Genomic DNA, 26,160 nt, shown 5'->3' with positions numbered 1-26,160 from the left:
CTTTTCCCTTCCTTGTCTTTTAGCCACCACCATTTTGGACTCCTACCTACCTAACAGCATCCAAGTACTGCATTTTGGACTCTTTTGTTAACTATGAGGGCTACTCCATTTCTTCTAAGGGATTCTTGCCCACAGTAGTAGATATAAGTTAAATTTGCCCATTCCAGTCCATTTTAGTTCACTGATTCCTGAAATGTCAATGTTCACCCTTGCCATCTCCTGTTTGACCACTTCCAATTTTCCTTGATTCATGGACCCAACATTCCAGGTTCCTATGCAGTATTGTTCTTTACAGCATTGGACTTTACTTCCATCACCAGTCACATCAACAACTGGGAGTTGTTTTTGCTTTGGGTCTGTCTCTTCATTCTTTCTGGAGTTATTTCTCCATTGATCTCCAGTAGCATGTTGTGGGTATCTAACAACCTGAGGAGTTCATCTTTCACTGTCATATCTTATTGCCTTTTCACACTGTTCATGGGGTTCTCAAGGCAAGAATACTGAAGTGGTTTGCCATTCCCTTCTCCAGTAGACCACATTTTGTCAGAACTCTCCACCATGACCATCCGTCTTGGGTGGCCCTACATGGCATGGCTCATAGTTTCATTGAATTAGACAAGGCTGTGGTCCATGTGATCAGTTTGATTAGTTTTCTGTGATTGTAGTTTTCATTCTGTCTGCTCTTTGATGGATAAGGATAAGAGGCTTATGGAAACTTCCTGATGGGAGAGACTGACTGGGAGAAACTGGGTCTTGTTCTGATGGGCGGGGCCATGCTCAGTAAATCTTTAATCCAATTTTCTGTTGATGGGTGGGGCTGTGATCCCTCCCTGTTGTTTGACCTGAGACCAAACTATGATGGAGGTAATGAAAGAAAATGGGAAAGGAGTAGATCAAGGCTGAATATTGTCACCCTGCTTATTTAACTTATATGCAGAGTACATCATGAGAAACGCTGGGCTGGATGAAGCACAAGCTGGAGTCAAGATTGCTGGGAGAAATATCAGTAACTTCAGATATGTGGATGACACCACCCTTATGACAGAAAGTGAAGAAGAATTAAAGAGCCTCTTGATGAAAGTGAAAGAGGAGAGTGAAAAAGTTGGCTTAAAGCTCAACATTCAGAAAACTAAGATCATGGCATCTGGTCCCATCACTTCATGGCAAATAGATGGGAAAACAATGGAAATGGTGACAGACTTTATTTTTGGGGGCTCCAAAATCACTGAAGATGGTGACTGCAGCCATGAAATTAAAAGATGCTTGCTCCTTGGAAGAAAAGCTATGACTAGCCTAGACAGCATATTAAAAAGCAGAAACATTACTTTGCCAACAAAGGTCCATTTTATCAAAGCTGTGGTTTTTCCAGGAGTCACGTATGGATGTGAGAGTTGGGTGTATTCTTTCTATCTTGAGTTGTTTGAGTTTTTGTATATTTTGGATATTAACCCCTTATCAGATAGATCATTTGCAGTTATATCTTCTGTAATTCAGTAAGTGGCCTTTTCACTTCATTAATAGTTTCCTTTACTGTGCAAAAGCTTTTTAGTTTGATATAGTCCCATTTGGTTTTGTTTCCCTTTCCTGAGGAGACACATGCAAAAAAATTATCAAGACCAGTGTCAAAAAACTTACAGCTTATGTTTTCTTCTAGAAGTTTTATGGTTTTAGGTGTTAAATTTAAGCCTTTTATTTTTCTTTCTTTTTTTTTTTTCAGCTGTTTTAAGTTAAAGATCTTTATTTTTGGCTTCTTTTTAAAGAAAGCTCTTCTAAGAATTACATATGAAAGATCACGCGTAAATCACACTTCTTCGTGGATTAATAAAAATACAGTTTTCATGATTTGTAAATATCTGTTTTTAGGGGATCCAGAGAGCTGGAAAAATGCTGCTGGGTTTTTCTGGCCTACCACTGAATTGTCTATTAGTCAATTAGAAGGATGCATGTGTATCGTGGGTACGTTATTTCCCACCAAGAGAAACAGAGCCTCAGCATCTGGACCATGCTTATCTCAGGAAATTGGCAGTGACTGGCTCTGAAGGGAAGTTGGTTCTGCTGGAGTGGCACGGGGGCGCTGCTTCTTCCCAGGGGAAGTGGGCACAGATGCAGACCCCCGCGGAGCTTGGGGCACAGCCAGTGACTCATTCACTGCTCTTCACCAGCCAGACCTCGTTGCGACGTCCGTAGGGCTTCATGGGAGGGTCATACCCGGTGCAGAAGTAGAAGTCAGTCTGGTACTTGGCTGTGCTCTCCAGGGCGGACCGCAGCTGGGCGGCTTGGGCAGTGTAATCAGCTGCCTTAGCATAACCACCAAACTGCGTGGAATAGACAGTGATGCCTTCCCTGTCTTCGATCTTAATGCTGTCATCGCTGGGAGCTGGCGGGTCACTTTGAAACTTGTTTGGAATCCGGGACCAGACTTTTAATTTCTTCTGTAGGTCCCCATCGTCACTGGGGAACACAGCAAAGGAAATAGGAACTGTCATCCCCATTCCGAGTCCCTTATCATTGGAGCCTCCCACATACTTCATGACTTTAGGCATTGCCTCCCTCAGAGCCTCATCCACAGGCTTATCTGTCACTTCCACTGTGGCAAACTTCCTGCCTTCACAGGCCCTCTCCTCATAGAAGACATCTCCCTTGCTCCCTTTGCTCAGGACCTGCCAAGGCCAAGTCTCTACGCTCCCAAACAGCGAGTTCTTGATCATGCCCAACATGGTGTCGCCGTGGTGCTCAAGACGCGCGGGGAAACACGGGGTAGGGGGAAAGGGCTGGCGCAGCCGGCACGAGCAGGGATCCCGGGCGAGCGCAGGAGGGTCAAGCCTTTTATTTTTCAATCCATTTATTTTTATTTTTTATTGAAGTATAGTTGACATACAATATTATATTTTGTTTTTAAATGCATTTTGAATTTATTTTTGTACATGATGTAAGAAAGTAGTCCGGTTTGATTCTTTTGCATGCTGCTGTCCAGTTTTACCAACGCTATTTATTGAAGAGGCTGTCTTTTTCCCGTTGTGTATTCTTGCCTCCTTTGTCATAGTTTAATTGCCCATATAATCATTAATATAATGAGCCCATATATGTGTGGATTCATTTGTGGGCTCTCTATTCTGTTCCATTGATCTGTGTGTCTTGTTTTCACACCAGTGCATATTGTTTTGATGACTGTAGCTTTATAATATAGTTTGGAATCAGGGAGTCTGATACCTTCAGTTCTGTTCTTCTTAATCGAGATTGTTTTGGTTATTTGAGCACTTTTGTATTTTATTAAAATTTTTAGAATTATTTGTTCTAGATCTGTGAAGAATGCCATTGGTGTATTGATAGAGATTTCACAGAATTTGTAGATTGCTTTGGATAGTATGGTCATTTTAACAGTGTTAATTCTTCTAATCCATGAACATGATATATCTTTCTATCAGTTTGTGTCATCTTCAGTTTCTTTCATCAGCCTGTTAAAGTTTTCCAAATACAGATCTTTTACCTCCTTAGATTTATTCCTAGGTATTTTATTTCTTTTGATGTGATTGTAAATGGAATTGTTTTATTAATTTCTTTTGCTGATAGTTTGTTCTAATTGTATATAAATGCAGTGGACTCCTGGGCTGGGGAGCTCAATGCAGGGCTCAGATCACTCACTCCTTGGACAGAACCTCAGCAATTATAATTGTTCTTCTGTTTGTGGATCTCCCATCTGGGGATATGGGTCTTGACTCTATCACATCTCTCCCCTTCCTACTCCTTGTGGTTCCTTCTTTATATCTTTAGTTGTAGATCTTTTCTGCTAGTCTTCTCACTTTTCTTATCAATAGTTTCTTTGTAGAGTTGTGATTTCATTATGCCCATGAGCTCAGGGTCTTCCTACTCACCATGTTGACCATACCACCCAGGAAAGATTTCAAATCTTAGGTTTTATTAGTTTACTTTGCCAAATTTTAATAGAAATTCTTCTTAATAAAAAGACCCCCTTGCTTCCAGTGGTTATATCCCCCTTTTTATTATGAAAAATTGTATGTAAAAAGTAGAATACCTCAGTGGACCCATTAGCTACCTTTTAGAATTATCAACTTCTGCCTAATTTTTTTTCATATTTACTCCCATTCTCTTCCTCCCTCTCCTTCCAGAATTTTAAAAATGTAAACTAGGAGTGTTCTTATCCTTTTAATGTAAACAATAAACAACATTTATTATTTATTGTGTTCAAGAATCTCTTATATATATGTTATTATACATATTGTGCATAGGTTATTTCATTTTATGCAATACCTATATTAAGTAGATTTTATTAATATACCCATTATACAGATGTAAAATAAATTTTTATTGAAAAATGTACATGATTCATAGAGGTAAATCTCAAATCTTTTTACAAAGTGAACATACCTTAGGATGTTTGCCTCTTGGCTTTTTTGCTTGAATAAAAGGTTGACTGGTTTAAATATTTTGAGGTCAGATTTCCTAGTTTTTACCTAATGTCCTTTTTCTGTTCTAGGACCTCATCCAGCACACTACATTATCTTTAGTTGTTGAGTCTCTTTAGGCTCTGTTGCAGGAGGTCATCCAAAGAGCATAAAGCTGGTTGACCCTTGAGGTAGACTCAGGAAATCAGAAGCTCCTTATTCCCTCCCTGTCCTTGGAATGTATGTCTGCTTGCCATTCCCATAGTGGGAGCTGTTGCCAGGATGCAGCCTTGACGGAGTAATGTGTTGTTGAGAACATCTGGATGGTACATGACCAAACCTCATTAAGGCCTCTACATAAACTTTTAAGATCCTGGTTGGTGTGTGCAGAGATCTACTTGTCTGCAGCTGCCCAAAGTGAACCTTGAAAGTAAGTTCCCTTGCTTATTAAATATGCCACCTTCTAATCTGGAATGATCTCCCTCTTTCTTCTGTCTCCCCTTGCCTTCCATGTATAGGGCCAATTTGTGAACCAACAAGCTCTTCTAAATTAAAAGAAAATTGTCTTGTATCTTTTTTCTCCAGTTTTATTGAGATATAATTGACACACATCACTATGTAAGTTTAAGGTGTTCATCATAAAGGCTTGATTTATGCATATTGTGAAATAATTATTGTAGTAAGTTTATTTATCATCCATCATCTCATAGCTTCCTAGCTGGCACTAGCAGTAAAGAACTTACTGCCAATGTAGGAGCCCCAGGTTTGATTCCTGGGTTGGGGAGATCCCCTGGAGAAGGAAATGGCAACCCACTCCAGTATTCTTGCATGGAGAATCATCTCATATAGATACAATTAAAAGAAAAATTTAAGAAAAAAAAAACTTTTCCTTGTAATGAGAACTCTTAGAATCTACTCTCTTCACGACTTCCATGGGTATTACACACCACTGTCAACTATAGTCATCATTTTATATCCCTCTTCATTGTTATTTAGTCACTAAGTTATGTCCGACTCCTTTGTGATCCCATGGACACAGCCCACCGGGCTACTCCGTCCATAGGATTTCCCAGACAAGAACACTGGAGTGGGTTGCCATTTCTTCCTCCAGGTTATATCCCTGCTGCCTGCCAAGTCGCTCCAGTCGTGTCCGACCCTGTGCGACCCCATAGACGGCAGCCCACCAGGCTCCTCCGTCCATGGGATTTTCCAGGCAAGAGTACTGGGGTGGGTTGCCATTGCCTTCTCCGGGTTATATCCCTAGTACTTACTTATTTTATAACTGGACGTTTGTACCTTTGACCACCTTCCTCATGGTCCACACTCCTTCCTTCAGAACTTGGTAGACATTTCTTTACTGTCTTCTGCTTTGAATGTTGCTGTAGAAAAATCTGATGCCTGTGTGATTTTAAAACAAAAATTGAGAAGTATTTTACATATTTAAAATGCATAGATTTTTAAGGGTACAAGTCGGTGAATTTTGACAAATGTGTACACCCATGTAAACATCACTCAAATCTAGATTTCCCATTACTTGTGAATGTTCCCTGAGGCCCCTTTTCCAGCCCCTTCCCACTTCCTCCTAGAGACAACTGTTCTGATTTCGATCATTATAGATAAGTTTTTTGCCTGTAACGGAACTTTCCAAGATGAAATCATACCATATATGATTTTTTTTTTCTCATTCTGTTTACCATCATGTTATTCATGTTGTGAGAATCAGGTCTTTGTTCCTTTTTATTGCCGAATAGTATTCCATTGTACAAATACACCATAATTTGGTTATCCATTCTCCTGTTGATGTATATTTTGGATTGTGTCCAATTTTTAAAGATACATGTGTATATATATATATATATATATGTATATGTATGTATACACACACACCAAACACTTCTGGGCAAGACTTTTTGTGGACATAAGTTTTCACTTCTCTCTAGTAAATGCCTAAGAGTGGAATGGTTGAGTCATGGGGGTCAGTGTTTGTTTGTTTTTTTAAAATCTTTATTAAAAATTCCTAAGTTTTTCTCAAGTAATTGTATCATTTTACAGCTATATATGAGGACTCCAGATACTCCATCTCTTTGCCACCTGTCAGTCCTTTAACTCACATGCTTATGTGTGTGTGTGGTGGTGTCTTACTGTGGTTTTAATTTGTATTTCTCTGGGTATTAACTATAATAAACATGTTATGTACTTTTTGCCTATTCATAGATCTTTTTGAAGTATTTTTTTCAGGCCTTCTGCCCATTTTTGGGGGGTTATCTTTTAATATTGATATGTTTGAATTCTTTATATATTCAGGATGAGTCCTTTATCAGATAAATGTATTGTGAATCCTTTCCCTACTCTGTAGCTTTGCTTTTGATCATCTTGTTCTATTAATGAGCAAAGACTTAAATTTGGCTGAAGTACAGTTTATCAGTTTTTTTTTTAATGCTTAGGGCTTTTTATATCCTGTTCAGAAATTCTATGCTTGCTTGAAGTTTGTGAAATTCTTCCCTGTTTTTTATCCATAATATTTTTTTTTTCAGTGAGGTAAATTTTTTTTTTTTTTTTTAGTGAAGTGAAAAGACCCTGATGCTGGGAAAGATTGAGGGCAGGAGGACAGGGGGACAACAGAGGATCAGATGGTTGGATGACATCACCGACTCAATGGACATGAGTTTGGGTAGACTCCAGGAGTTGATGACAGGACAGGGAAGCCTGGCATGCTGCGATTAATGGGGTCCCAAAGAGTCAGACACAACTGAGCAACTGAATTGACTGAGGTAAAATTAACATCAGTTCAGTTCAGTCGCTCAGTCATATCCGACTCTTTGCGACCCCCTGTCCATCACCAACTCCCAGAGTTCACTCAGACTCACGTCCATCGAGTCAGTGATGCCATCCAGCCATCTCATCCTCTGTCGTCCCCTTCTCCTTCTGCCCCCAATCCCTCCCAGCATCAGAGTCTTTTCCAATGAGTCAACTCTTTGCATGAGGTGGCCAAAGTATTGGAGTTTCAGCTTCAGCATCATTCCTTCCAAAGAAATCCCAGGGCTGATCTCCTTCAGAATGGACTGGTTGGATCTCCTTGCAGTCCAAGGGACTCTCAAGAGTCTTCTCCAACACCACAGTTCAAAAGCATCAATTCTTTGGCGCTCAGCCTTCTTCACAGTCAAACTCTCACATCCATACATGGCCACAGGAAAAACCATAGCCTTGACTAGACGGACCTTTGTTGGCAAAGCAATGTCTCTGCTTTTGAATATGCTATCTAGGTTGGTCATAACTTTCCTTCCAAGGAGTAAGCGTCTTTTAGTTTCATGGCTGCAGTCACCATCTGTAGTGATTTTGGAGCCCCCAAAAAATAAAGTCTGACACTGTTTCCACTGTTTGCCCATCTATTTCCCATGAAGTGATGGGACCAGATGCCATGATCTTCGTTTTCTGAATGTTGAGCTTTAAGCCAACTTTTTCACATAACATAAACTAATTTTAAAGTGAACAATCCAGTGGCATTTGGTAAACTCACAGTGTTGAACAACCATCACCTCTGTCTAGTTCCAAAACATTTTCATCACCTCCAAAAAAACTTTGTTATTAAACAATTATTCCCCATTCCTCCTTTCTCCAGCCCCTCACAAAACCATCCATCAGTCTGTGTTCTATCTCTGTTGATTTACCTATCCTGGATGTTGCATAAAATTGGAATCATGCAATGTGTGACTTTGTATGTCTGGCTTCTTTGACTTAGCGTAATGTGTTTTGTGTTCATCTGTGTTTTATTAGTACTTCATTTTCTTGGTTGAATGATATTTCATTGTATGTATACACTGCATTTTGCTTATCCATTCATCCACTGATGAACATGGATGAATGCTTATCCATTCACCCATGATGAACATCCAGTGTATCCATTCATCTGTCAGTGGACATTTAGCTTGTTTCCATGACTTGGCTATTGTGAACAGTGCTGCTGTGAGTAGTTTCCACCTTTTATTTATTGCACATAGTGCTGCTATAAACAGTCATGTATGAATATTTAATTGAGTACCTATTCTCAATTCTTACAACACATCTTTTCATGTGTTTGTTAATCATTTGCCTAACTTCTTTAGAGAAATGTCTATTCAAGTCCTTTGCCCATTTTAAAATTGGCTTCTTTGCATATTTGTTGTTGAGTTATAAGAGTCTTTTATATATTTTGAATACTAGACCCTTATCAAATATATGATTTGAAAGTATTTTCTCCTATTTTGTAGGTTGTTTTTTTCCTTTCTTTTCTTTCTTTCCCCCTCATGGCTCCCTAACCCCACCCCAATGCACGCAGCATGGGGGATCTTAGTTCCCTGACCCTGACCACGGATCAAACCCACACCGCCTGCAGTGAAAGTCTAAATCACTGGACCACCAGGGAAGTTCCAGTCTTTATCTTTCCTAACAATGTCCTTTGGTGCACAGAAGTTTGTTTGTTTAATTTTAATGAATGAGTTTGTCTTTTTTCTTTTGTTGCTTGTGCTTTTGGTGTCATATCTAAGAATCCACTTGCCAAATCCAAGCTCATAAAAATTTATCCCGTTGTCTTCTTATACGAATTTTATGGTTTTACAGGTTCTACTGCCTGTGGGATACTGTGGATCACATGCCCTCCCCTTTAAGTGGATGTAGGAGGTGGTTTGGGGACTGACAGATCCAACCAGCACCCCATGGAAAAGGGGCAGGGTTGTCCAAAGCAAGAGGTGGTGGGCAGACACATTGCATTTCACCCAATGACTGCCCAGCATCCATGTAAACCTTCTTTTCCCCACACGAGCCCTTTCAAAAATGCTCTTGCATTTGGTGGTTGCAAAACGTTGGGACTGTATTGTACTAAATGCCACTGAATTGTACATTTTGAAATGGTTAATGTTATATGAATTTCACCTCAATAAAAATATATTAAAAAAAGAATCTTATGGCTTTACCTTTTATATTTAGGTCACTGATCCATTTTAATTTTTATGTATGCTGGTAGGGACAGCAGCAGCAGCAGCAGCATGCTGGTAGGAGTCCAACTTCTTTTTTTGCATACGGATATGTAGGTGTCCCAGCACTGTGTCTGTCCTTATGCCAGCACCATGCTGTTTTCTTTTTTTTTTAATTGATGTATAGTAGATTTACAATGTTGTACCAATCTCTGCTGTACAGCAAAGGGACTCAGACAGATACAGACATTCGTGTTCTTTTCCATGATGGTTTATCACAGGATATTGCATATGATTCCCAGTGGTATACAGGAGGACCTTGTTGCTTATCCATCCTATATATAGTAGTTTACATCTGCTAATCCACCACTCCCAGTCTTTCCCTCCCCCACCCCCTTCACCTTGGCAACCGCAAGTCTGTTCTCTATGTCTGTGAGTCTGTTTCTGTTCTGTAGATACGTTCATTTGTGCCATATTTTAGATTCCACAGCTAAGTGATATCATATGGTATTTGTCTTTTTCTTTCTAGCTTACTTCAGTCAGTATGGAGCATCTCTGGTTGCATCCATGATGCTGCAAATGGCATTGTTTCATTCTTTTTTATAGCTGAGCAGTATTCCATTGTATGTATGTACACATCGTCTGTATCCACTCATCTGTCAGTGGACATTTAGGTTGTTTCCATAACTTGGCTACTGTGAACAGTGCTGCTGTGAACATAGGGGTACATGTACCTTTCAATTTTAGTTTTGTCTGGGACCAGGAGTGGGATTGCTGTATCATATGGTAATTCTGTTTTTAGTTTTTGGAGGAAGCTACATGTTTTCTGTAGTGGCTGCACCAGCTTACATTCCTACCCACAGTATAGGAGGACTCCTTTTTCTCTATACGCTCTCCAGCATTTGTAGAGTTTTTAGTGATGGCCATTCTGACTGGTGTGAGGTGGTACTTTGTTGTAGTTTTGATTGCATTTCTCTAATAATTAGCGATGCTGAGCATCTTTTCATGTGTCTACTGGCCATCTGTATGTCTTCTTTGGAGAAATGTCTATTAAGGTCTTTGCCCATTTTTCAATTGGGTTGTTTGTTTTGTTGTTGTTGAGCTGTTTATATATTTTAGAGATTAATTCCTTTTCTGTTTTATCATTTGCAAGTATCTTCTCCCATTCCATAGGTTGTCTTTTCTTCCTTCCCTCCTTTCTTATTTATGGTTTCTTTTGCTGTTCAAATGCTTATAAGTTTTATCACATCCCATTTGTTTATTTTTGTTTTTATTTCTATTGCCTTGGGAGACTGATATAAGAGAACATTGGTATGATTTATGTCGGAGAATGTTTTGCCTATGCTTTCTTCCAAGAGTTTTATGGTGTCATGTCTTATGTTTAAGTCTTTAAGCCATTACGAGTTTATTTTTGTGTGTGATAGTACTGCATTGTTTTTATTATGGTAGTTTTTTAAGTAAATTTTGAAATTAGAAAATGTCAGTCCTCCAAATTTGTTATTTTTTCAAGATTGTTTTGACTATTCAAGAGTCATAGAAATTCCATAGTAATTTGAAGATCTGCTTTTTCATTTCTGTAAATAAGATCATTGAAATTTTGATAAGAATTGCATTGGATTTGTAGACCACTTTGTGGAGTACAGTTGTCCCTATTATCTGTGGAGATTGGTTCCAGGACTTTCCTTATATACCAAAATTTATAGATATTCAAGTCCCCTATATAAAATGGCAAAGTGTAGTGGATGTATAGTATATTCATAGACATATCCTTCATATCCATGGATGTGGAATCTGTGGATAGGGAGGGCCAACTGTATTGCCTTTGTAACAAAAATTATTAAGTCCTCAAATCTATGAACACAAGATGTTTTCTCATTTGCTTAGGTCTTCTCTAATTTCTTTCAGCAATGTTTTTAGTTTCCATGTACAAGTCTTTTGCCTTCTTGAGTTAATTTATTCATAGATATATTATTCTTTTTGATAGTATTGTAAATTGTGAAATTGTTTTCTTAATTTCCTTTCAGATTGTTCATTGCTGATGTATAATAACACAGCTGTGTGTGTGTGTTGTTTTGTAACCACAACTTTGCTGGATTCATTTATTAGTTCTAATAGTTAAAACAATTATTTAGGAGTTTTTGGGGTCTTTTTGGCCTCATTGCATGGCATGCCATATCTTAGTTCCCTGACCAGGGATTGAACCTGTGCTCCTTGAAGCAGAGCGTGGAGTCCTAACCCCTGGATCGCCAAGGAAGTCCCTATTTGGAATGTTTTATAGATAGGATAATGTCATTTGTGAACAGAGATAACTTTACTCTTTCCTTTCCAATGCGGATGCTTTTCCTTTTTCTTATCTAATTGTTGGTTAGAATTTCAGTACAGTGTTGAAAAACAGTGAGGTGGGCATTCTTGTCTAGTTTCTAATCTTGGGATGAAAATGCTGCCAGTCTTTTACCTTTGAGTATGATATTAACTGGGAGTTTTTCAAAAGTACTTTCTACCATGTTGAGGATCTTCCAATTTTTTGTTTTCTGAATGTATTTATCCTGAAAGGGTGTTGGATATTGTCAAAGTTTTTGCTGCATGGAGAGGATCATGTGAATTTCCTTTCTTTGTTCTGTTAATGTGCTTTATTACTTTAGATGATTTTGTATGTTGAACCTTAAGTCCCGGGGAAAATTTCCACTTGATCACAGTGTGCAGTCCTTTTATCTTGCTGTAGGATCTGCTTTATTAATATTTTGTTGAAGATTTTTGCATTTATTAATATATTCATAAGGGATGCCGGTATGCAATCTTCTTGTAGCATCCCTCTGTGGCTTTGCTATGAAGGTAATATGGCCCCACAGAATGATTAAGGAAGTGTTCTCTTCTGTTCTCTCTTCTGGAAGGTTTGAAAAGGATTGATATTAATTCTTTAAATATTTGTTAAGAATTCAGTGGCAGAGCAACCTGATACTAAATTTTCCTAATGGGAAGTTTTTCATTATTGATTCAATCTCTTTGTTATAGATCTATTCAGATTTCCTATTTCTTCTGGGGTCAGTTTTCATAATTTATGTATATCTAGGAATTTTGTCCATTTCATCTGTGTTCTTTTCATTAGGGTACAACTGTTCCAAGTATTCTCTTAGAATTCTTTTAAACACCACTATATTGAGGCATGAGTGACATACAATAAGCTGTACATATTTAATATATACAACTTGATGAATTTGGTCCCACATAATGACCAAAATCAAAGCTATAAACATTCATCAGATCCAAAAGATTCCTTCCATTGCTTTATTTATCAAGTTAAATAATTTTCTTTCTTTTATGGTAAGGGCCCTTAACATAAGATCTACCTTCTTAACGAATTTCAAGTGTATAATGCAATATTGTTAAATATAGGCTCTAAATAAGATGGTAGGTGTTGCAAGAGGGCATTAGAGGGCAAACACACTGAAACCATACTCACAGAAAACTAGTCAATCTAATCACACTAGGACCACAGCCTTGTCTAACTCAGTGAAGCTAAGCCATGCCCGTGGGGCAACCCAAGACGGGCAGGTCATGGTGGAGAGATTTGACAGAATGTGGTCCACTGGAGAAGGGAATGGCAAACCACTTCAGTGTTCTTGCCTTGAGAACCCCATGAACAGTATGAAAAGGCAAAATGATAGGATACTGAAAGAGAAACTCCCCAGGTCAGTAGGTGCCCAATATGCTACTGGAGATCAGTGGAGAAATAACTCCAGAAAGAATGAAGGGATGGAGCCAAAGCAAAAACAATACCCAGCTGTGGATGTGACTGGTGATAAAAGCAAGGTCCGATGCTATAAAGAGCAATATTGCATAGGAACCTGGAATGTTAGGTCCATGAATCAAGGCAAATTGGAAGTGGTCAAACAAGAGATGGCAAGAGTGAATGTCGACATTCTAGGAATCAGTGAACTGAAATGGTCTGGAATGGGTGACCATTATATCTACTACTGCAGCCAGGAATCCCTCAGAAGAAATGGAGTGGCCATCATGGTCAACAAAAGAGTCCGAAATTCAGTACTTGGATACAATCTCAAAAACGACAGAATGATCTCTGTTCGTTTCCAAGGCAAACCATTCAATATCACAGTAATCCAAGTCTATGCCCCAACCAGTAATGCTGAAGAAGCTGAAGTTGAATGGTTCTATGAAGACCTACAAGACCTTTTAGAACTAACACCCAAAAAAGATGTCCTTTTCATTATAGGGGACTGGAATGCAAAAGTAGGAAGTCAAGAAACACCTGGAGTAACAGGCAAATTTGGCCTTGGAATACGGAATGAAGCAGGGCAAAGACTAATAGAGTTTTGCCAAGAAAATGCACTGGTCATAACAAACACCCTCTTCAACAACACAAGAGAAGACTCTATACATGGACATCACCAGATGGTCAACACCAAAATCAGATTGATTATATTCTTTGCAGCCAAAGATGGAGAAGCTCTATACAGTCAGCAAAAACAAGACTGGGAGCTGACTGTGGCTCAGATCATGAACTCCTTATTGCCAAATTCAGACTTAAATTGAAGAAAGTAGGGAAAACCACTAGACCATTCAGGTATGACCTAAATCAAATCCCTTATGATTATATAGTAGAAGTGAGAAATAGATTTAAGGGCCTAAATCTGATAGATAGAGTGCCTGATGAACTATGGGATGAGGTTCATGACATTGTACAGGAGACAGGGATCAAGACCATTCCCATAGAAAAGAAATGCAAGAAAGCAAAATGGCTGTCTGGGGAGGGCTTACAAATAGCTGTGAAAAGAAGAGAAGTGAAAAGCAAAGGAGAAAAGGAAAGATATAAACATCTGAATGCAGAGTTCCAAAGAATAGCAAGAAGAGATAAGAAAGCCTTCTTCAGCAATCAATGCAAAGAAATAGAGGAAAACAACAGAATGGGAAAGACTAGGGATCTCTTCAAGAAAATCAGAGATACCAAAGGAACATTTCATGCAAAGATGAGCTCGATAAAGGACAGAAATGGTATGGACCTAACAGAAGCAGAAGATATTAAGAAGAGGTGGCAAGAATACACAGAAGAACTGTACAAAAAAGATCTTCACGACCCAGATAATCACGATGGTGTGATCACTGACCTAGAGCCAGACATCCTGGAATGTGAAGTCAAGGTTGGCCTTAGAAAGCATCACTACGAACAAAGCTAGTGGAGGTGATGGAATTCCAGTTGAGCTATTCCAAATCCTGAAAGATGATGCTGTGAAAGTGCTGCACTCAATAGGCCAGCAAATTTGGAAAACTCAGCAGTGGCCACAGGACTGGAAAAGGTCAGTTTTCATTCCAATCCCAAAGAAAGGCAATGCCAAAGAATGCTCAAACTACCGCACAATTGCACTCATCTCACACGCTAGTAAAGTAATGCTCAAAATTCTCCAAGCCAGGCTTCAGCAATATGTGAACCGTGAACTTCCTGATGTTCAAGCTGGTTTTAGAAAAGGCAGAGGAACCAGAGATCAAATTGCCAACATCCGCTGGATCATGGAAAAAGCAAGAGAATTTCAGAAAAACATCTATTTCTGCTTTATTGACTATACCAAAGCCTTTGACTGTGTGGATCACAAGAAACTGTGGAAAATTCTGAAAGAGATGGGAATACCAGACCACCTGATGTGCCTCTTGATAAATTTGTATGCAGGTCAGGAAGCAACAGTTAGAGCTGGACATGGAACAACAGACTGGTTCCAAATAGGAAAAGGAGTTCATCAAGGCTGTATATTGTCTTGCTGTTTATTTAACTTATATGCAGAGTACATCATGAGAAACACTGGACTGGAAGAAACACAAGCTGGAATCAAGATTGCCAGTAGAAATATCAATAACCTCAGATATGCAGATGACACCACCCTGATGGCAGAAAGTGAAGAGGAACTCAAAAGCCTCTTGATGAAAGTGAAAGTGGAGAGTGAAAAAGTTGGCTTAAAGCTCAACATTCAGAAAACGAGGATCATGGCATCTGGTCCCATCACTTCATGGGAAATAGATGGGAAAACAGTGGAAGCAGTGTCAGACTTTATTTTTCTGGGCTCCAAAATCACTGCAGATGGTGACTGCAGTTATAAAATTAAAAGACGCTTACTCCTTGGAAGGAAAGTTATGACCAACCTAGACAGCATATTCAAAAGCAGAGACATTACTTTGCCAACAAAGGTCCGTCTAGTCAAGGCTATGGTTTTTCCTGTGGTCATGTATGGATGTGAGAGTTTGACTGTGAAGAAGGCTGAGCGCCAAAGAATTGATGCTTTTGAACTGTGGTGTTGGAGAAGACTCTTGAGAGTCCCTTGGACTGCAAGGAGATCTAACCAGTCCATTCTGAAGGAGATCAGCCCTGGGATTTCTTTGGAAGGAATGATGCTAAAGCTGAAACTCCAGTACTTTGGCCACCTCATGCGAAGAGTTGACTCATTGGAAAAGACTCTGATGCTGGGAGGGATTGGGGGCAGGAGGAGAAGGGGATGACACAGGATGAGATGGCTGGATGGCATCACTGACTCGATGGACGTGAGTCTGAGTGAACTCTGGGAGTTGGTGATGGACAGGGAGGCCTGGCATGCTGCAATTCATGGGGTCGCAAAGAGTTGGACACGACTGAGCGACTGATCTGATCTGATCTGATATTGTACGTAGACCTCCAGAATTTACTCAGAGATACTTCCTCATTTCCCCCTCCTCCCAGCCCTGGTAGTCATTATTCTACTTTCTGTGAGTTTGACTATTTTAAATTCTCATAAAGGTGGGATCATGCGGTATTTGTCCTATGTCCTGCTTATTTCATGTAACATAATGTCCTCCCCAGTAGTCATGTACAGATGTAAGAGTTGGACCATGAAGAAGGCTGAGCACCAAAGAATTCATGCTTTTGAATTATGGTGCTGGAGAAGACTCTTGAGAGTCCCTTGTAAGGACTCTTACAAGGACAGTAAGAAGATAAAACCAGTCAATCCTAAAGGCAATCAACCCTGAATATTCATTGGAAGGACTGAAGCTGAAGCTTCAGTACTTTGGCTATCTAATGAGAACCACCAACTCTTTGGAAAAGACACTAATTCTGGGAATGACTGAAGGCAAAAGGAGAAAAGGGTGTAGAGGATGTGATGGTTGGATGGCATCACCAACTCAATGGACATGAATCTGAGCAAGCTCCAGGAGATAGTGAAGGACAGGGAAGCCTGGCATGCTGCAGCCCATGGAGTCACAGAGAGTTGGACTCAACTCAGCAACTGAACAACAACAGTGTCCTCCAGCTCCATCCCGGTTGTTGCAAATGGCAGGATTTCACTCATTCTTATGACCGAATGATATTCCAATATATGTATATGTGTGTGCACTCATTTTCTTTATGTATGTATGTGTGTGTGTATACATATCACTTTTCTTTATCTATTCAACTGTTGATGAATATTTAGGTTGTGTCTATATCTTGGTGATTGTGAGTAATGCTGCAGTGAACATGGGCGTGCTGATATCTCTTTGAGATCCTGGCTTCAATTCCTTTAGATTATATACCTAAAAGTATGATTTCTGGATCAAATGGTAATTCTATTTTTAACTCTTTGAGAAAACATCATAGTTTTTTCCATAGTGGCTGCACCAATTTATAATCCCACCAGCAGTGCACAAAGGTTCTCTTTTCTTTACATCTTTGCCAGAATTTATTATCTTGTATTTCTGATAATAGCCTTTCTAACAGATATGAGGTGCTGTCTCATCATTGTTTTGATCTGAATTTCCCTGAGGGCCATATGCAGCAATGTTCAGCACACCAGGATACTTCATTCCTGGGCCTATTAGCCTCATGGATACTCTTGCTCTTTTTGTGCTCTTTTCTAGGCAGAGACGGAATTTCTTGTCACCCTTCTCAGTCCCAGGCTCTCTCTTTGGACAGCCTGGATTCTTCTTTTAACAATCAGCTCTTGCCCAGAGTTCATGGGAGTTGGCTGGACACTGACTTGGAGCCAGAACACCTGAATAGTAACCCTTTTCTCCTGAGGGCATATCACTTTATTTTTTGAATTTTGGCTTTCTGTTCTTTCTACTTTTTGTATGTTAGATCTGGAGGAGACTGTATGAGTTTTGGAAATTTTCCTGTGCCAACCTTCATAATTTCAGGTCACATTCCTCTCTCTAGACTCCACCCAGGTAGTGAGCCTCCAACTCTTTTATGGCTAACACTACCAGTCCCTGCCGAAGGCTTGTGGCTTCCTATATGCTGCCGTCTCTTCAGCCAGAAGACTTTGGGCCTTTCTTATCCTTTCCCCGACTTCTCTTTTCTTGATCCTCACCCCTTTACTCTTATTCTGTTACCACATATTTCTAATCCAGGTCTTCCATATACAACTCCTTCTAATCCCTATTCTTGTCCTTTTCTCCTACTCCTTGTTCAAACTTTGCTGATTCTTCTTCCTACCATTCTCCATCTTTCATTCAGAAACAACCCTCCCCCAAGTCTGGAAAGGGGAGGGTGAGAGGGAGCTAGAGAACAGTGTTGAGCTCTGGCTGTGGAAGACTCTGGATCCAACAAAAAGGCCAGATTCTCTGCCCTGGGATGATAAGCATTCATATTTAAAGAATTAAGATTCTACTTATTCCTATGGAACTTCCATGTATCTTTTGCTTCTGTGCTAATAAGTACACTTACCTACTCCGGCTGCCGTAGGATTGTCTCCCCGATGTCTTCAATCTAACATACTGGCCACTTTTCTGTTATTATTACATAGATGAGTAGAAGATGTGGTGTTTTATTCCTTGTGGCTTCCTATCCTATCTCAGGATTTAAGAAGGCACATGATAGCCCAAATCTTGTGGAAACCACCAGAGTAGTTCTGGCCATGGCTCTGGATGACAGCCAACACTCATATGGTTGCTGAGAGTCGTGTCACTGGTAGGAAGGGAGGGAGAGGTGAGTTAAAGATCATAGTTAACTGTGACATAAGGGGTTTTATACCTACCACATGGTTGTGTCTTCTGTAACAAGTGCCATGGAGTAGGTTGTGGCTTCTATCCACTCCACATCTATCAGAGACAGAGCAGAGATGAGGATGGAAATATAGGGTCTCTGAGTCCCATCCACACCATGGTCTTCTTCTTTTGTAGCCCATCAATAATCCTTCCCTGTTATTAGCTATAATACTTAGAAGAGTAGGGATATTGGTGCCACATATCTTCACTCAGACCTCGTCTGTCTCTTGTTCTGGGTTTCTTAACTTACTTTCAGTCCTTCCTCCTTCTATTGCTACCAGCACCCTCTAAGTCTGTGTCCTCATATTTGCACAATAAATTAACGACTTTTATTTTCTGGATTTTGTACACTGCTGTATTGTACAAACTGTCTAATCACCAGCATCCCCAAGTTTAGTGATTCCCTGGGACTCATAGGATTCCACATATAGATGTAATTGTGACTAAGATTTATTCCAGTAAAATGATATAGGTACAATCACCTAAGGAAAACACAAAACAGGTGAAGTCTAGAGGAAACCAGATCTAAGTTTCTAAGAGTACTTTTCTATTAGAGCCGCACAGGAAGTGCTTTATTCCTCCAACAATGACTTATGACAACATAGATGCCAGGGAGGATAACTTGAGTCTAGAAGCATAGGGTTTTTATTGGGGTTCATTCACATAAGGGCTTCCCTTTTGACTCAGATGGTAAAGAATCTGCCTGCAATGCAGGAGACCTGGGTTCAGTCCCCGAGTTGGGACGATCCCCTGGAGAAGGAAATGGTAACCTACTCCAGTATTCTTGCCTGGAGAATTCCATGGACCGAGGAGCCAGGCAGACTACAAACCACAGGGTCGCAGAGTTGGACACAACTGAGCAACTAACATTTTCAATCACATAGACACCCTCTGATGGCTTCTACCAAAATTCCAGAGTCCTTCATAAGGAAAGCAGCATAAACTACATGGCTTGTACAAACAGTTTAGTTGCAGTAAATGACCTTATCAGTTAGGGAATTGTGGAATTCTCAAAATCCAGATTCCTTGTCACCAGTGAATAGCTGACTTTTCAAGCATGTCTCCCTAAGGAAGCTTTCTTAGGCCTGCTGTGTTAACTTTGTTCTGCACAACTGAGAGCAAACAGGATAGCAACATAGGGGATATGTCAAACTTACTGTGTTCATATAGCATACATCCCAAGACTTTGGGTTTAGTCCCCTTGATATGGTAGCAAGACCTAAGACCTACTGTCAGATTCTACTTGTTTGTTTAATCATTTATGGATGGCACTTCATTGCTTTCCAGAAGTGAAACCATACCAAGATCACATGTAACTCAGCTCATACAGGTGGAGGGACAAGTCTGCAAAGATTTCCTTGCTGACCATGTTCTCCTGGACTTTATGTGCTCAACATAAAGGTCGCATTACATCATGGCTATGATGAAATAGTCATAGAAGGGTTATACTGCTTCCATTAGTTTCAGGGAATGTCACAAAAGCTAGTATGCATGATGAGAGACCATTGCAAGGATTGGAGAGAGGATCCTAGGGATCCCTAGGAAGATAGACCATAGGGATCAAAGTATTGGAATTGTAGAAAGACTGTAGAATCGTAGAACTGGATGGGATACTTCTTCAGAACTCAGAACTTTGTGAACCTGATCTCTCCAGCTCCTGTGAGTTTCTCTGCTTCTGTTACCTTCTCCTTCTGTCAGCTAACTAGTGTCCTCATCTTCTTTCTATGGGTCTTCTCTATTTAATAGCTTTAGTTTCCTCAGAATGTTCATGTTCTGGTCTCTATCTGATAGAACCTAGACATGTGAAAGCTCAGCACATGTTCAGTGATTCACTCCATATTTACTCTCAGATTCTAACTCATGAGAGTCTGACTGATCCAGATCATCCTTGTTGAGCAGAGATTTTTTTCATGCCATGACATCTTGTAATGGATCAGGTTTTAATGGGATCTGATTGACATGAAGAATATATAGCACAGAATACAGATGCTGTGGGTTATTTCTCTCTGCAGGATATATTGACCAAGATATATCTATTAAAACTGATTATGGATCTGACCAAATTGGGTTTGAAAATGGCATCCATTAGGCTATTAGGTTTCCAGCAACCTATTGGCATATGAATCCTGATCAATCTTCACGCTTTTAAAATTTAAACAATTTAAAATGTTTAACACATGTTTAAATGAAAACAATTTAAAATGTTGAATAAAATTTTAAAATTATATTTTAAAAGCACTGATAGTATGATAAGATGGAAAATAACACTGAAACTAATAATACTGAAAACAATGCAGATAATAATAATATAAATAATAATACTGGAAATAATACAGAGATCAAATTGCCAACATCTGTTGGATCATAGAAAAAGTAAGAGAGTTCCAGAAAAACATCTACTTCTGCTTTATTGACTACGCCAAAGCCTTTGACTGTGTGGATCACAACAAACTGTGACAGACTTTATTTTTCTGGGCTCCAAAATCACTATGGATGGTGACTGCAGCCATGAAATTAAAAGACCCTTGTTCCTTGGAAGAAAAGCTATGACCAGCCTAAACAGCATATTAAAAAGCAGAGACATTACTTTACCAACAAAGTTCTGTCTAGTCAAAGCTATGGTTTTTCCAGTCGTCATGCATGGATGTGAGAGTTGGACTATAAAGAAAGCTGAGCACCGAAGAATTGATGCTTTTGAACTGTGGTGTTGGAGAAGACTCTTGAGAGTCTCTTGGACTGCAAGGAGATCAAACCAGTCAATCCTCAAGGAAATCAGTCCTGAATATTCATTGGAAGGACCAAGGCTGAGGCTGAAAAGCCAGTGCTTTGGCCATCTGATGTGAAGAACTGACTCATTTGAAAAGACCCTGATGCTGGGAAAGATTGAAGGCATGAAGAGATGGGGACCACCAAGGATGAAACGGTTGGATGGCATCACCAACTTGATGGACATGAGTTTGAGCAAGTTCTGGGAGTTGATGATGGACAGGGAAGCCTAGTGTGCTGCGGTCCATGGGGTTGCAAAGCGTTGGACGCAACTGAACTGAACTGAATACGGAAACAAAACCAAATCAAAATGGGAATTCATAAAGGTAACTGGAGTTGTAAAGTTGCCTTTTTGTCTTGAGCATATTTGCCAAACCATGTGAGTTTGAGCTCTGGTTGTCACAGCATTATAGGGATCAGGGGACAAGAAGACATGCCCAAAGTGGGAAGTCAAACAGATCTTCTCCATGTATGTACTAAATAAATATTACCCTTCCAACCCTTGAACATGGCAGAGAACATTTCTTGAGAGACTTTTTTTGGGAACTGTATAGAAGAAGAAAAGTAGCTCCTGAGGATTTATAACCAGAGACATCCCTCTTACAGGTTTTCAGCCAGAATTCACACAACCTAGATTACACAACAAAAACACGTAAGCTGAGATTTTAGTTTGCAGTCCTTCTAGACTAATTGCCTGCCCGAGTATCTGAGAGAAGCTACAAAATTCTCTCTGTAGGAACCTATGTTTATCCCAGAAATCAAGTAATTCTCACAGGCAAAGTGAGCAGCTCACATTAATAATAATAACAACAATAATAATAATAAACCCTTTACACAAGGAAAGAAGGCACCAGAGAGTAAGAATTAGCAGGAATGGATCTGCAAAGACCTAAGATATTGATATAGTCAAGCCTAGAAATAAATAACTGTTGCAATATTTTGAAATAAGTGAAAGACAAATATAAAAAATTCATCAAGAGGGGCTTCCCGGGTGGCTCAGTGGTAAAGAATCCACCTGGCAATACAGGAGGCACAGGTTCAGTCCCTGACCAGGGAAGATCCCACACGCTGTGGAGCATCTAGCACATGTGCCACAACTATTGAGCCTGTGCTCTAGAGCCCAGGAGCCATAGCTACTGAGCTGACATGCTGCAGCTACTGAAATCCATGCACTCTGGAGCCTGTGCCCTAAAACAAGAGAAACCGCGGCAATGAGAAGCCTGTTCGCCACAAATAGAGGGAAGCCCATGCAGCAACAAAGACCCAGCACAGCCAAAAATAAAATTCATCAGGAAACAGGCAAATATACATAATAAGCAAATTTAGAAACAAACCAAATAAAACTTAACTGAAATACAAAAAATACAATAACTGGAATAAGAAAAAATGATAGTACTTATGGTTTCCAGTCCATCATGTGAGGACTTTAGGAGTCTTCACTCCATCCTAGCAAGTGAAAAACTAAATAAACTAAAAAATCAAAAAGACTTCTTATTCTGTCAGAGAAGTGAGGTCACAGGGCAAATAATTGGAGCTCTAGATAGGTGGGTACAGGGAATTACAATTTATCAGAGCAGAAACCTCCATAGGAACCAGTGTGAGGACAGGAAGACCTAAACTATAATTGAGGGATCACTGAAGGTTCAACATGGACGAGCAAGAGAGAGAAAAACACGGGGCTAGTCATCGTGGGGCCCTCACATTCTGTGAGTTTAATCTCCAGAAGTTCTACCAGGTCCTTGCTGTGAATATCAGAGAAATATACCCTTGTGCTTTTGACAGGGGGAGAGGAAATAAATTATTTTTAAGTATGCAACAGCATTCTGTTTCCTTAACAAGGCCTGCCCTTGGGAGAAACTTTTTACCCAAGCTTAACCTGCTGGCGTTATATCACAATCTAACCTATAAGATCAAAGAGAAGTACTCAATTATAGTTGGCTCTACCTATCACATGTGGGAAGAAAAATACACAACCCCAGTTCCTCCAGCCAATCTGTTCCATGCAAGGAAGAAAAAGACTGAAAAGCATTGGTGAACTTTACAGTCCAGGGGTACAGCATCATCAAAAGATTGGGACATAACCACCAAACTATAGAATGCTTCACCTCCCTCCACAACTTACCACTACATTACTAAGGTTTATTTACCGCAATTCCTTTTACCCAGTACCTCAGATCTATCTTTGAACAAAAAAATTACAAGTTATACTAAAAGGCAAAACCAAAAACTAACAAAAAATAACCAAAGAAACAAACAGTTTGAAGAGACTAAATAAGAATCAGAACCAGAAAAAGATATGGCAAGAATGCTGAAATTATCACACCAAGAATTTTAGCAAATATATTATTAATATACTATTGTCTTTAATGGGGAAAGTGAACGACATTCAAGAACAGATGGATAATGTAAACAAAGAAATAGAAATTCTAACAATAAAGAGATTCTATAGATTAAAAAAAAAATTGTAACAGAAATGAAGAATGCCATTGATGGATTCATTAGTAGACAGGACATGGTTAAGAAAAGTGTCTCTGAGCTTAGAATATGACAATAGACTTCCCAAACTAAAAGGCAAGGAGAAAAAGTCTGGGGGGAAAAAAAACAACAGAAAATTCAAGAATGGTGGAACAACCACAAAAGATTTAAGATACACATGATGGCAGTGCCAGAAGGAGAAGGAACATAAGCCATATTTGAAGCAGTAATGTCTGATAATTGCCCCCAAACTAATGTGAAATGCCACATTAATGTCATCGTTACAGATACCATAGTCATTAAAAGCACAATAAAGGAATACTTTGAACAACTCTGTGTTCCCAAATTTGAACCTAGATGAAGCAAACTAATTCCTTAAAAGACAATCTTCCAAAATATACAGAGGAAGAAATTGATTATCTGGTAGGTCCATATTTATTGAATTGAGTCAATAATTAATTAATAACTTTCTAATATATAAAGTACCAGGCTCAAATGGGTTCACTTGTGAATTCTACCAAACTTTTAAAAAAGAAATTATATCAATATTCTACAATTTCTTCAGATAGAAACAGAATACTTCCTAACTCATTCTATGAAACCACCATTACCCTAATACCAAAGCCAAAGACATTACGAGAAATGAAAACTGTAGACCAACATTTCTCCCCAACATAGATGTAAAAATCCTCAACAAAACATTAGCAAATCAAAACTCACTATGTATAAGAAGAATTATACCACAATTAAATGGAATGTATTTCAGCTATGTCAGGCTGGTTCAAATTTAAAATCAGTTAATGTAATTCATAACTTCAACAGACTAAGGAAAAAAATCACATGATCATATCAAGATATAGAAAAATAATTTAACAAAATCCAACATCCATAATGAAGAACTCTCAGCAAAATAAAAGTAGAGGGGAGCTTCTTCATAAAGAACAGCTACAAAAAAACACAGCTAACATCACACTTAAAGCTTTTCTGTTGAGATCAGGACCAAAATCATTGCTTTCAACACCATTAGCTAATGCAATAAGATGAGAAAGGGAAGGAAAAAGTATACAAACTGGGAAGAAAGAAATGAAACCACTTTTGTTCTCAGATGACACAATCATCTATGTAGAAAATCTGAAAAAATAAGTAACAAAAGTTCCTGGAACTAAGTGATTATAGGAAGATTGAAGAATACAAAATTAATCTGCGAAAGTCAATTGCTTGCCTACATAAAAACAATAAAAAGGGGGGATTTGATATTAAAAAAACTTATCATTTATTACACAGTGTCCTTCAAAGTGAGATACTTCATATAAATCTAACCAAATACGTTTAAGATCTATATGAGGAAAATTATAAAACCCTGATAAAATATAAAATAAGAACTAAATAAGTGGAGAGATATTCACTATATAAATAGAAAGACACAACGTTGTCAATATGTTAGCTCTTCTCAACTTGAACTACAGATTCAACACAATTCCAAACAAAATCCTGGAAAGTTGTTTTGTGGATAACCACAAGTTGATTTTAAGCTGGTATAGAGAGTCAAAAGACTCAAAATAGCCAAAACAATACTGTTTTTATTTGTTTATCTGTCAGCGGAAACTGTGGTTGTTCCCATATCTTGATTGTTGTGAGTAATGCTGTGATGAATATGGGAGTGCAGATGTCTCTCTGAGATAGTGATTTCATTTCCTTCTCAAGTATATCCGAAAGTGGGATTGCTGGATCATGTGGTAGTTCTATTTTTCATTTTTTGAGGAAATTCCATACTTTTTTCCCCTGTAGCTGTACCAAGGTTACATTCCCACTGACTGCACAAGGGTTCACTTTTTTCCATATATCCTCACCAACACTTGTTATTTCTTATCTTTTTGATAATAGGCACTCTAATAGATTTGAGCTGGTATCTCACTGTGGTTTTGATTTGCATTTCCCTGATGACTAGTGATGTTGAGCACCTTTTCATGTATCTGTTGGCCATTTGTCTATTTTTTTTGAAAAAATGTCAAGTCCTTTGTCCATTTTTAAATTGGACTGTTTGTTTGGTTTTTATGCTGTTGAGTTGTGTGAGATCCTTATATGTTTTTATTCTTTGGATCCTTACTATATTTTCTATTTGGATCCTTACTATATCCTTATATTTATTTTCTTTACATTTTACTAGTAATGTTTAAAAAATGAGAATGAGTGCTTACTTTTGATCATATGATTTTTTTCTTCTTTTAATCAATCAGCTAACATGATGGAGTTTTTCAGTGTTGAATCATTATTGGTTTCCTGGAAAATCCTTGTTTTGTCATTATGTTTATACATTTAAATCTTGATTCTTGAGGAATTCCCTGGTGGTCCAGTGGTTAGGACTCTGCTTTCACTGGGTAGGGCTGGGATTTAGTTCCTGGTCAGGGAACTAAGATCCCATAAGCCATACAAGGCCAAAAAACAAAAACACAAATAAACAAAAATTAATGTTTGTAATTTGCTAATATTCTATTTAAGGATTATATTAATTTTTATATTTATTAGGTATATATTACATTTATATTTATTATAGCTGGTGGTCTTAA

General features: G+C 38.8%; 1 protein-coding gene and 1 pseudogene across 2 annotated transcripts in view; one reads left to right on the top strand and one right to left on the bottom strand.

Moving 5' to 3' along the window:
• The window catches only part of LOC147348446 (IQ domain-containing protein F5-like), a 65,383-nt gene that overhangs the window by 6,486 nt on the left and 32,737 nt on the right, over window positions 1–26,160 (top strand). Inside the window, exon 2 of the mRNA XM_086367769.1 lies at window positions 4,496–4,833. The gene's annotated coding sequence lies outside the window, so the exon portion shown is untranslated. The remainder of the gene's footprint in view (window positions 1–4,495; window positions 4,834–26,160) is intronic.
• Window positions 1,719–3,777, bottom strand: LOC147348448 (heme-binding protein 1 pseudogene; annotated as a pseudogene). The gene has a single exon (XR_015151583.1). The product of XR_015151583.1 is annotated as a heme-binding protein 1 pseudogene (transcript).

Source organism: Bos grunniens, chromosome 22 (genome assembly GCF_055505025.1).
Source record: "Bos grunniens cultivar Pamir isolate PY7600 chromosome 22, Bosgru_T2T1.0, whole genome shotgun sequence".
Taxonomy (NCBI): domain Eukaryota; kingdom Metazoa; phylum Chordata; class Mammalia; order Artiodactyla; family Bovidae; genus Bos; species Bos grunniens.
Note: the sequence above shows the minus strand (reverse complement) of the source record. Positions and strands in the feature narration are given on the sequence as shown.